Here is a 9,989-nt window from a genome sequence, read left to right as displayed (position 1 = left end):
CTGTCAGAAATCAAGCACTAAAACTCCTCTCCACTCCACCCTTCCTGCCTGACTCCTCTTTTGTGCCCTGTCCACAGTACAGATGAGATCTGTTCATTCATTTAGCTCTTATTAAAACACAAGTATTGCTTATTGCTGTGTCCAATCCATCCATTTACTTTATCCCTATAAGCATTGTGGGTCACTATAAGCACAGGGAGGCCAAAAGGTTAACAAGCCAGGTATCCCCTCATGAGCCTGCATGGTTGTCATGGTGTGTTTGTTTCGATCACCTTCAGGAGGGCATGCAGGCACGGTGCATTCAGTACTTCCTGCAGAACCTGACCACCACTCATGTTTCTGCTGACAGTGTGACCAACATCCTCCACCACGCTGGACAGCACCTCACTGATGCCTGCAGACAGAAACATCCAGACATGCTGCTGAAGCTGGCTGATCAGGGAAGAAGAAAGTCAGGGGTTGAGAGCTGAGTGACAACATCAAATTCTTATTTTTTGATAAGTTAAAAGTTTAAACACTATAAAAACAACTCCCGAGAGAACAAAACTCACTTTAGTTTTGCGTTGAAAAAGCACATTTTTACCAGATCAAGTTCCCTTAAAACCATTGCTAAAATCATCGTGCCAATGGTTTCAAGTGAATTTGGTCGAACTGTACAATGATAAATGGATTTCCTTGTCATACAAAGTCTTTGGCCTCCATTGAGCCAAACTTCGGTTTATCATCCTCATTAAAGACACTTCAACATATGGACAGGACAAGCTGGGGCATCGAACTACCAACTCTGGGACTGGATGACCACAAGCTCTTCAAACTAGACTGCAGTGGCCCCAGATGAGAACTGATGGCACTGCACAGAAAACTGCCTTTGGTCTGCATCTTCTTGAAGTGTTGATGATGGAGCTTATAACACTCAGGCAGCATGGCAACGACTGAGGAAATCGAACCAGCAAACATCAAACGCTCAATTAAAAAAACAAAAAAACAAAAAAAAAAAACAGTACTGTGTCCGTGTGTGTGTGTGTGTGTGTGTGTGTGTGTGTGTGTGTGTGTGTGTGTGTGTGTGTGTGTGTGTGTGGGTCTCACCTTCCTCCATAGCTTGTCTCATCGTGATTATCTAGAGCCACACAGGAAGGAAAGAAGATTTATTCCACTGAAAATAAAGAGGAACGAGTCACACCTTAAAACACCAAAAAAGATTCAGAAAAGTTTCACGTTCACACGGCAGTGTTTTGAAAAAGATGTTTGTGTTCACAGAAAGTACTGCGATAAGTTTTGATCTTGCTCCACTAGTAGGTGCTGTTGGTTTGTTTTAGTAATAAAACCACAGAGAACAGTAGCCTGCACTCTAAACATGGAGAACTCAGACATTCATATGGACAGAACACCCAGCTTGATTGTTGCTACAGTGACTGTCAACTCTAGAACTACCAAGTCCAGGAGAATCTGGACCAGGAGAATGTGGACCACAACCAGGACCAGGAGACCATGGTTTCTGGGAGTCCTGAGACTGGTTCTTGGCATCCTGTACCTGCCTCGGTTGCTACACATGCACTCCATGGTATCTCAGAAAAGTTGCTCTTTTTGATCATTTTTGAAGAAAATGTTCCACCTGTGACTGTGACATGCATGTTCTCCTGTTTCCTTTACCCTCACTGGACGAAGCAAGTTGATTCACTGACCGCTGAGAGGAAGGCTCCTCTCCATCCAGCTGTATCTCACTGGAGACACAGCAGGAAGTCACTAATCTGACCGTCCTCCAGCTCTAACCGGAGCTCCTGCTCAGCAGTGTAACAGTGGAAACGGAAGCTGATAAGAGGCTAAAGAGGAGTCGTGACCTGAAATTAGCCCACAATTAGCAACACGATGCTGTAAGAGGAAGTGCTGGACTAACACCAGCTCGCTTTAAAGCATTTGCTAACCTGTAACTGGCTAAAACCCAGCAGCTGATCCCATTAAAAAAAAAAAAAAAAAAAAAAGAATAAATAAATAAATAAATAAAACACAAAAGTGTCTTTAAATTGGCATCTTAATGCTCTGAGCCTCACACAGATCCTCCATCTGACTGAATGTCTCCAGAATGAAGCGTTGATGATCACTGAGGCTGAAATCAGAGCATGACTTTCATCCACAGAATCTAATGACATGAAGAATGCGGTGCGGTGGTTCAGTGGATAGCACCGACACCTCAGGGTTACATAACCTGAACACCTTTTAAACAACACCAGCTGATAGAACTAACATTTCCAGTCCCGACAGTGAAGCCTGACAAAAATCCAGACAAACATCTTTTTCCTGAAGGCCTGCTGAGCAGCAGTGTTTCAAAATTGTTAAAAGCTTGGAAAATAGTGTTTTGTGTCAGAAGTGCTTAAAGGCTTCAGACTGAGAACATCGCCAGCTCCAGCCCAGGTCTTTCTCTGCACAGTTTGCATGTTCTTCCTGTCTTCCTGTGCGTGTCTGGGCGACTGTCTGTGTAGATGACATCATTCTGACTGTCTGTTTACACAACAACACTGCACAGACGGTGAGAAAAAAACTTTTGGTTGTGAACCTGGTCCCAGTCCATAACCGAGTGGTCCTGGTCCTGGTTCCAGTCCAGATCCTCCTGGACTTGCTAGTTTTAGAGTTGACAGTCACTGTAGCAACAGTCCAACCTGGTGTTCCGTTGTTTATGTTGTTCTCTGCAGTGAAACCACACAGACAGCAGCACCCACTAGTGGCCCAGCATGACAAATTCCATTGTTTTCAAATCAGTGATGTTTAAATGTGAAACTTTCTGAAACACATGAGGAACGCTGGGTTTTCGCTCGCAGTGAGAACTGGCCTGAGTGGAATGGAAGGCGTTCATGGATGAAGAGTGAGAGCGGAGCGTCCTGCCGGAGACCTCGTGAACGTCACATGGTACAAAGATCCAGCCTGGCGGACGCAGTGGACAGCAACAACATGCAAACAAATGAACTGAACAGGCTTGGAAAGTAATTAGTAAAAGACGAAGTAAAGGAGAATCAAACAATGATTCTTCAACTGTCACACAAATAGGAAAAGACATAAAAACTGATCGTTTCATTAAAGTCAACAGTCTAGAGCTGGGTTCAGATTTTTTTGTTTTTCTTTTTAGTGACCTAATTTTATTCATCATGTTTTTGGTAACACTTTACTTGAAGCACCCAGTATAACACATTATAAGTTATATCAATCAATTTCAATCAATTTATTTTTGTATAGCCCAGTATCACAACAACAGTTGCCTCAGAGGCCTTATAACTCACTATACAGCATAGGGTTAGGGTTAGGGTTCGGTCCTGGCATTGTGATCATTTATGAATGTTTATAACTGTAGCTACACGTGTTATAATGGCATTATAATGCTTTATAAATGTACTTATAATGTGTTATACAGGGGGGCTTCAAGTAAAGTGCTACCATGTTTTTTTATAAGTGCATCACAATAAATTGCCTTCAAAAGCAAAGTAAGTCATTCAAACAGGTGACAGGGGCGTGCACATCCAAACACACACACAGCCATGGCAGAACCAGTGCAGATACACTCCAAACACACACAGCCATGGCAGAACCAGTGCAGATACACTCCAACACACACGGCACATGGCAGAGAAATCAGGTTTTTCATCAAGTTAAATATTCACTCTTCAGTATATTTACTACTTCTCATGGAGATGATGTGCTATTATTTTATTTTACAAAGTGAAAGTTCTCTCTATAAATACACTCAGATCCTGAAATGAGTTTGTGTTTATTATTTCACCATTTTCTTGATCAGATTTATCAAAAGTCCCATTTTAAAGTTTCTTGAAACGTGAAGCTCATGTCTTCTGTATGTATGTTGATGAACCTGAGAGAACAGTTATATTCAGCTGTTTTAGGTGTACTTGGACACCACATATTGGTAAGGATGAATAAAGACATGTACAGTAATGTCTGTAACGTCTCTTCATCCCTTCATTATTATTACTGAGCCGAAACCGCCTCTCCCTCAGGAAATCCTTCACGGTTCAGACACTTGGAGAGCCTCGCCAGTTTTGACATTGAACACGAACAGATTGAAACCAGAGAAGTCCAAACTGTGAAATGAGAGCATCTTACCTCCTCCTCCTCCTCTTCCTCCTCCTCCTGCAGCCCAGCTTCCTCTGCAGGATGTGTCACGGCCTGGTGTCTGATCTGAAATGAATGCCTCCACCGCTGTTCTCTGAGTCTCTGAGTTTGCTACCGAGCCGAAACTGACACTAATCCTCTCTAACCCGACCTAATCCAGCGCCCGCCCCCCTCCCTGCGCCGCTCTTCATTCCTCCAGCTCAAGCTCCTCTTGGCTTTCTTTTGTTTTTGGTTCTTTGTTTTTTAAATGTCTTGTTCCTTCACCCAGCCCGACCTCCGCTCGCTCCTGTGCCCCCTGGCCCACATCCCCTTCTCAGGCTCTCGCTCCATCCGACTCTCTCGCTCACGATAAGCACTCCACCAGATCACAAAGCTTCTTAACCCTTTGCTGCTTTTAGCCACAGAAGCACAGCACAAACACACACGGCCTGCTCCTGCCCTTGTGAGGACCGATCGCCAGGTGACGGTGTCCGCCTCACATGGAGCAGCAAAGCCAGAGCCTGGTCCTCACAGGTCCAGGTCCAGGTCCGGGTCCAGGTCCAGGTCCGGGTCCAGGTCCAGGTCCAGGTCCGGGTCCAGGTCCAGTGGCTCAGACATGCTCAGTAGCTGTAGGCAACACAACGTTAAGATGGAAACACAATCACAGCGGCGGTGACGCATTAAATCCCGCTGCAACATCTGGGTCTTCAAGAGGCCAGCCGCTTCCAGCTGTTTGTGTGTGTGTGTGTGTGTGTGTGTGTGTGTGTGTGTGTGTGTGTGTGTGTGTGTGTGTGTGTGTGTGTGTGTGTGTGTGTGCTGGGGAGGTTATTACAGGGAAACGGTCACTGGGTCAGCCCCCTCACAGATTAACACTGATCCTTCAGAACAAGCAGAGGGGTAGAACCACAGACAGATCCCAGAGAACACGGCCTGCAGCGTGTCTCGTTTCAACACCACGATGTCCTAACGGCACCGGGAGCAGCCCTCCCCAAAACTGCCATCAAAACAGAACCAAGCAGCATGCATGGCAGCTGCTGCCCAGGTGCCTCTGAGCAGCTCAGGTCCTGCAGTGGACTGACACTGTGCTCACGTTTCACTCACTGATCCGACACGAAGTTAATGAAGTGATTCCAGTTGGTTGAATTATTGTTGAAGGTCATGAAGACAAACAGGCCGCAGCTCATCCTTTAAATGCTGGAAGGCTCATTCTCCACACTGTGACTGCTTCTCCACGTGAAACCGTTTACAGTTAAAATAACGCTTCACTTCAGGAGGTATTGACTGATAACACTGATTTGTGAACGTCACTTCACCTGCAGTGTTTTCCCTGTTTCCATGGAGACGGGGTTGAAGCATTTTAAAAAAGTTCCACCTTGGGAGTTGTTTTTCTGAAAAGCGGTGTTTTCCGGGGCTCGGAGCGCCGCTGTGGTGTAAACAGACCTCTAGCTCACCGCCATCACGGACGGATCCGGGATCGTCCCACCTGCTCCCTAAATTGTCCTGCTGTCCTCTGTACGCTGTGTCCATGGTCAGTGTTTCTGAATTATATGAGCAGTGACTGAAACATAACCTACTTTTCCCAAAATAGAGACTCACATATGAACTTTTACCGTATGAACTCCAGCTGTATGTTTAAGTTTTCAGATTTCAACTTGTCCAGTAATTAGGACTACCTTTGTTATTGTCAGAGTGAACTGCTGAAACAGTTTCTTTGCGTCATCGTTGTGTTTAATTGCTCTCTGAGGGCTAAAAGCCGATGATCTGTTGACCATGTTGATCATTGTGCCAAAAGCTTCACTTGTCTCAGTGACACATGCAGCTCATTAGGACTGTGTTCATGGAGGTCCCTGGAGACGCGATGGCCGCTGGCTCATAATGAGGTGTTTGCAGGGTCTGTGCAGCCAGACCACTCACCTGAGGCCTGACCTGTTTACTCCGCAGTGTGTTTGGTACACCTGGGAGGTCACAGCACAGGACGCTAATGACTCTAACGACAGCAGCCGAGCAGGAGCTGTCGCTTCATCTCTGTGCCTCAAGATCAGAAAACAGGCTCGAGGGCATGCCGGCATTATCAACACAGGTTGCATCAGAATGACGAGAGTTTGTTTTTCCCTTGTACTGAAGCACAAACGTTCATCCCAATCTAGAAAACTAAGACAAACAGCTTTAAGGACAAACTTCATCCTGATTTCTGCCCTCTTATTCTGAAGGGTTCTGCAGTCATGGCACACGGATCAGGATTCAAATGAAATCCTACTGATGAGTCTCAACCTAAATCATTTTCTTAACTTAAAACGGTGGTTTTAACTTTCCTGGACCTGACAAGAACATACAATCAACTCTATTTCATTCATTTATCTGTTGTTTTAACCTGTCCTGTCCAGCAGGAAGCAGCAGAACGGAGCTATGGCTGCCGGAAACTTCCAGACTGATTGACTCTTCAAGAAGAGATTAAAGTGTGAAGCTCCGCTTGATAACATGGTTTCCTACTTTATTTTATTCATTTTAAATCCTGAGACATGATATTGCTGGACTGACAGGGAAAGACAGGAAGAGAGACAGAGAGAGAAGGACACAGAGTGTAGAGAAGGAAGAGAGCAAAGATTCCACCATCCTCCAACTAGAACCCACACTCCAGAACCTGAACAGAGAGAACAGAGAACCTCCTCTGGACTGTAGCTAGAGAACACAGCTGGCAGTGAAGCTGAGGATCCAGCTGTCAAATTACAAAGCAGGGCATCAGGAGAGACCTGATCCAGAGAGTCATTAGTCCAACAGCCCACAAGACAACAAGGATCATGACCTCTGACCTCTAACAAGACCAGAAGCAGGCCAGACAGGCCGTCAGGGCCAGAGGGCCATGACCATACCCAGGAGAACCGGCCCCAGTCCAGTGCTACATCCACGTACCCCGAGATCCAGGCTATCAATCCAGGCTTGGCCCAGAGTCCCAGAGCAGGGCTGTCTCCGGTCAGATGGTGGCCTGAGGCAAATAGAAGTTATGAGGCCTCTTTCTCCACACGATATGAAGTCGTGTCAAACTCCTCCCCAACAGTGAATTGAAGCTCCATCACTCGGCTTGTGCTGCTTCACCTGCTCCATCTCCACTCTGCTGTGTTCAGGATCTTGTTCACAACCACCCATCAAATGTAGTGAGTTTGCGGAAAAGAGAAAGTACCATCAGCTGAGACGGACAGCCTGCATGTGACCAATGGCCAGAGCCTCAGGAGACACAGGCAACCAGCTCACACTCGAACGGAAAATCAAGCTGGACTGAAGATTTCCACCAGCAGCCATTGCCTGATGTATCGTCAATCAGCTTCGTCATGCTGAGCTCCGGGTTTCAGCTGATTCAATCTCAAACTGTATGAGAAGAAAACTTTCCGTTTTGTCACATGATCTTTTCTAGTTTTGAATTTAACTTTCTCCACATCCCTAATGGTTTTCCTGAAGATATTCAGTTCAGAGAAAAAGTCATTTGTTTTTACATTTAATTTCATCTTTCTTTGGGAACAACATGTTGAAGCAACACTAAATGATTTCATGAGTTAAAAATGGGCCTGCCGATCTGACGCTATTCCAGTTTTCATCTTTCCAAAGTTGACAAGATTTTACTGGACTTGGTGTGAAGATTTCTAATAACTTGAGAGAAAGCAGGTTTTTGTCACAGTCATGGATTTTTGGACAGGGAAAATGGATTTGTTATTTTTCCAATCACATGTCTGGAAAATGAATGAAAATTACAATCGAGGTTCGTGACGTCGCCTGGTATGACGCAGTCAGGGCCCCACCCTGGAGCCAGGCCTGGGGTTGGGGCTCGCAAGCGAGCGCCTGGTGGCTGGGCCTTTGCCCACGGGGCCGAGCCGGGCTCAGCCCAAAGGGGCGCCTTTGGGCCAACCCTCCGGCAGACCCACCACACCCTAAAAAATGAATGGCAAAAAACAACCCAAATTGGTTTATTTTTTAACCCAACAGTTAATCAACATTGGACCAGCCCAACAGTAGTTATTTTTACCCAACAAAATGGGCTGGTCTTTTTAACCCAACAGATGGGTCCACAGATTTAGTTCAATCATTGGGTCAAATCAATGTTCATCCGGGTCGATTGTACCTTATGATTGGGTTGAATATTGTGCTAATTTTTAACCCAACTGTTGCATCAAATTAATTTCAGCCCTGGGTCAATTTTATCATATGTACTGGTTCAATGTGCCCAAATTCTGGGTGAAATTAACTACAATTCTGTGTTAATTCAACTAAACACATTGGTTTAGTCTTCCAAAAAAAAAATTGATTCATAGATAAATTAAAATAATATGCATATCTTGTAAACAGCTAATTTTCAAACCCTTTTAAAATTCAATTGCTACTTGACAATGCAATTTTTTTTTTTGCAGTCCATCGATTTTTCAATGAGGGCGAGCTCCGGCAATCTTGAGAGAGATCATAGACAAGCCAGGGCGTAGTTTTTATGGAGGAACAGTCAACAGATCACAGTAGATCCCAGGTGCCGCAATGCAAGGACCAACCACCTTCGGGGGTCCACTTTGGATTTTTCTGTACGGGAATCTCCTTTGGCCTTTGTCACTTACGTGATGACCACAAGGCAGTGGTGCTATTTTACCCATAGCTGGGGGTTGCCACGTGCAGACAGGGGAAGACAGGAGTCGAACCAACAACCTCCCGATTGTAAGGCAACGACACTCCCCACTAAACCACAGCCGCCCCGACAGCTCGCAATTGTTATACACAGTGAGCTACACACCTTAGTTAGCTATTTGGTTAACACTAACTACATGGAGGGCGCTCACTCAAGCAAATTTTTGGGTGGATGACATGACATGATGACATGCTGATTTACATTACATATCTAATTCACAGGACATGACGTCGCACAGTCATGTGAATTAGACATTTAATGTAAATAAGCACAACCCTGTACTGCATCAAGGAGCCAGAGGAACACTTCTGTTCTGTGTTGCAGAGAGAGAAGACGGAAGTGACACTCGGACCCGTTGACAACCCAACAGTGATCAAAACAACCCATGTGCTGAGTTTAAAAATCTGTGTTGATTCTGATGGACTCTAACCCAACACAAGAGTTGCAACAAATAACTGGCTCTAGGGACATGGAATGTCACCTCGTTGGGGGGAAGGAGCCCGAGCTTGTGAGGGAGGTTGAGAGGTACAGGCTGGATATAGTCAGACTCACCTCCACACAGCCTGGGCTCTGGAACCCTCCTCTGGAGAAGGGCTGGACTCTCCACTTCTCTGGCGTTGCCCGCGGTGAGAGGCGGCGGGCTGGTGTGGGTTTGCTTATAGCCCCACAGCTCTGCGCCAGGTGTTGGAGGTCACCCCAGTGAACCAGAGGATCGTATCCCTGCGCCTTCGGGTCGGGGATAGGTGCCTCACTGTTGTCTCGGCTTACGGGCCGAACAGCAGTGCAGAGTACCCGGCCTTCTTGGAGTCCCTGGGAGGGGTGCTGGACAGTGCTCCGACTGGGGACTCCATGATTCTACTGGGGGACTTCAACGCCCACGTGGGCAGAGACAGTGTAACCTGGAGGGGGTGATTGGGTCCCATGGCCTCCCTGATCTGAACCTGTTCTGTTATTGGAGTTCTGTGCTAGCCACAGTTTGTCCATAACAAACACCATGTTTGAGCACAGGAGAGCTTCCAGGAGAGCTCCAGGAGAGCTTCTCTCATGTCCTGAGGGAGGCTGGGGACATGGAGTCCCAGTGGACCATGTTCTCTATGTTCTCCACCTCCATTGTCGAAGCATAAGTGCACTTGGGACCAAGACACCCTAGGTCGGAGGTCGATGATTGACTTTGTTGTCGTGTCATCTGACCTCCGGCTGACCTCCGGAGCAGAGCTGTCGACTGATGATGATCGGT

The sequence above is a fragment of the Salarias fasciatus genome, chromosome 16 (genome assembly GCF_902148845.1).
Source record: "Salarias fasciatus chromosome 16, fSalaFa1.1, whole genome shotgun sequence".
Classification (NCBI taxonomy): domain Eukaryota; kingdom Metazoa; phylum Chordata; class Actinopteri; order Blenniiformes; family Blenniidae; genus Salarias; species Salarias fasciatus.
This window is presented reverse-complemented; position numbering follows the sequence as displayed.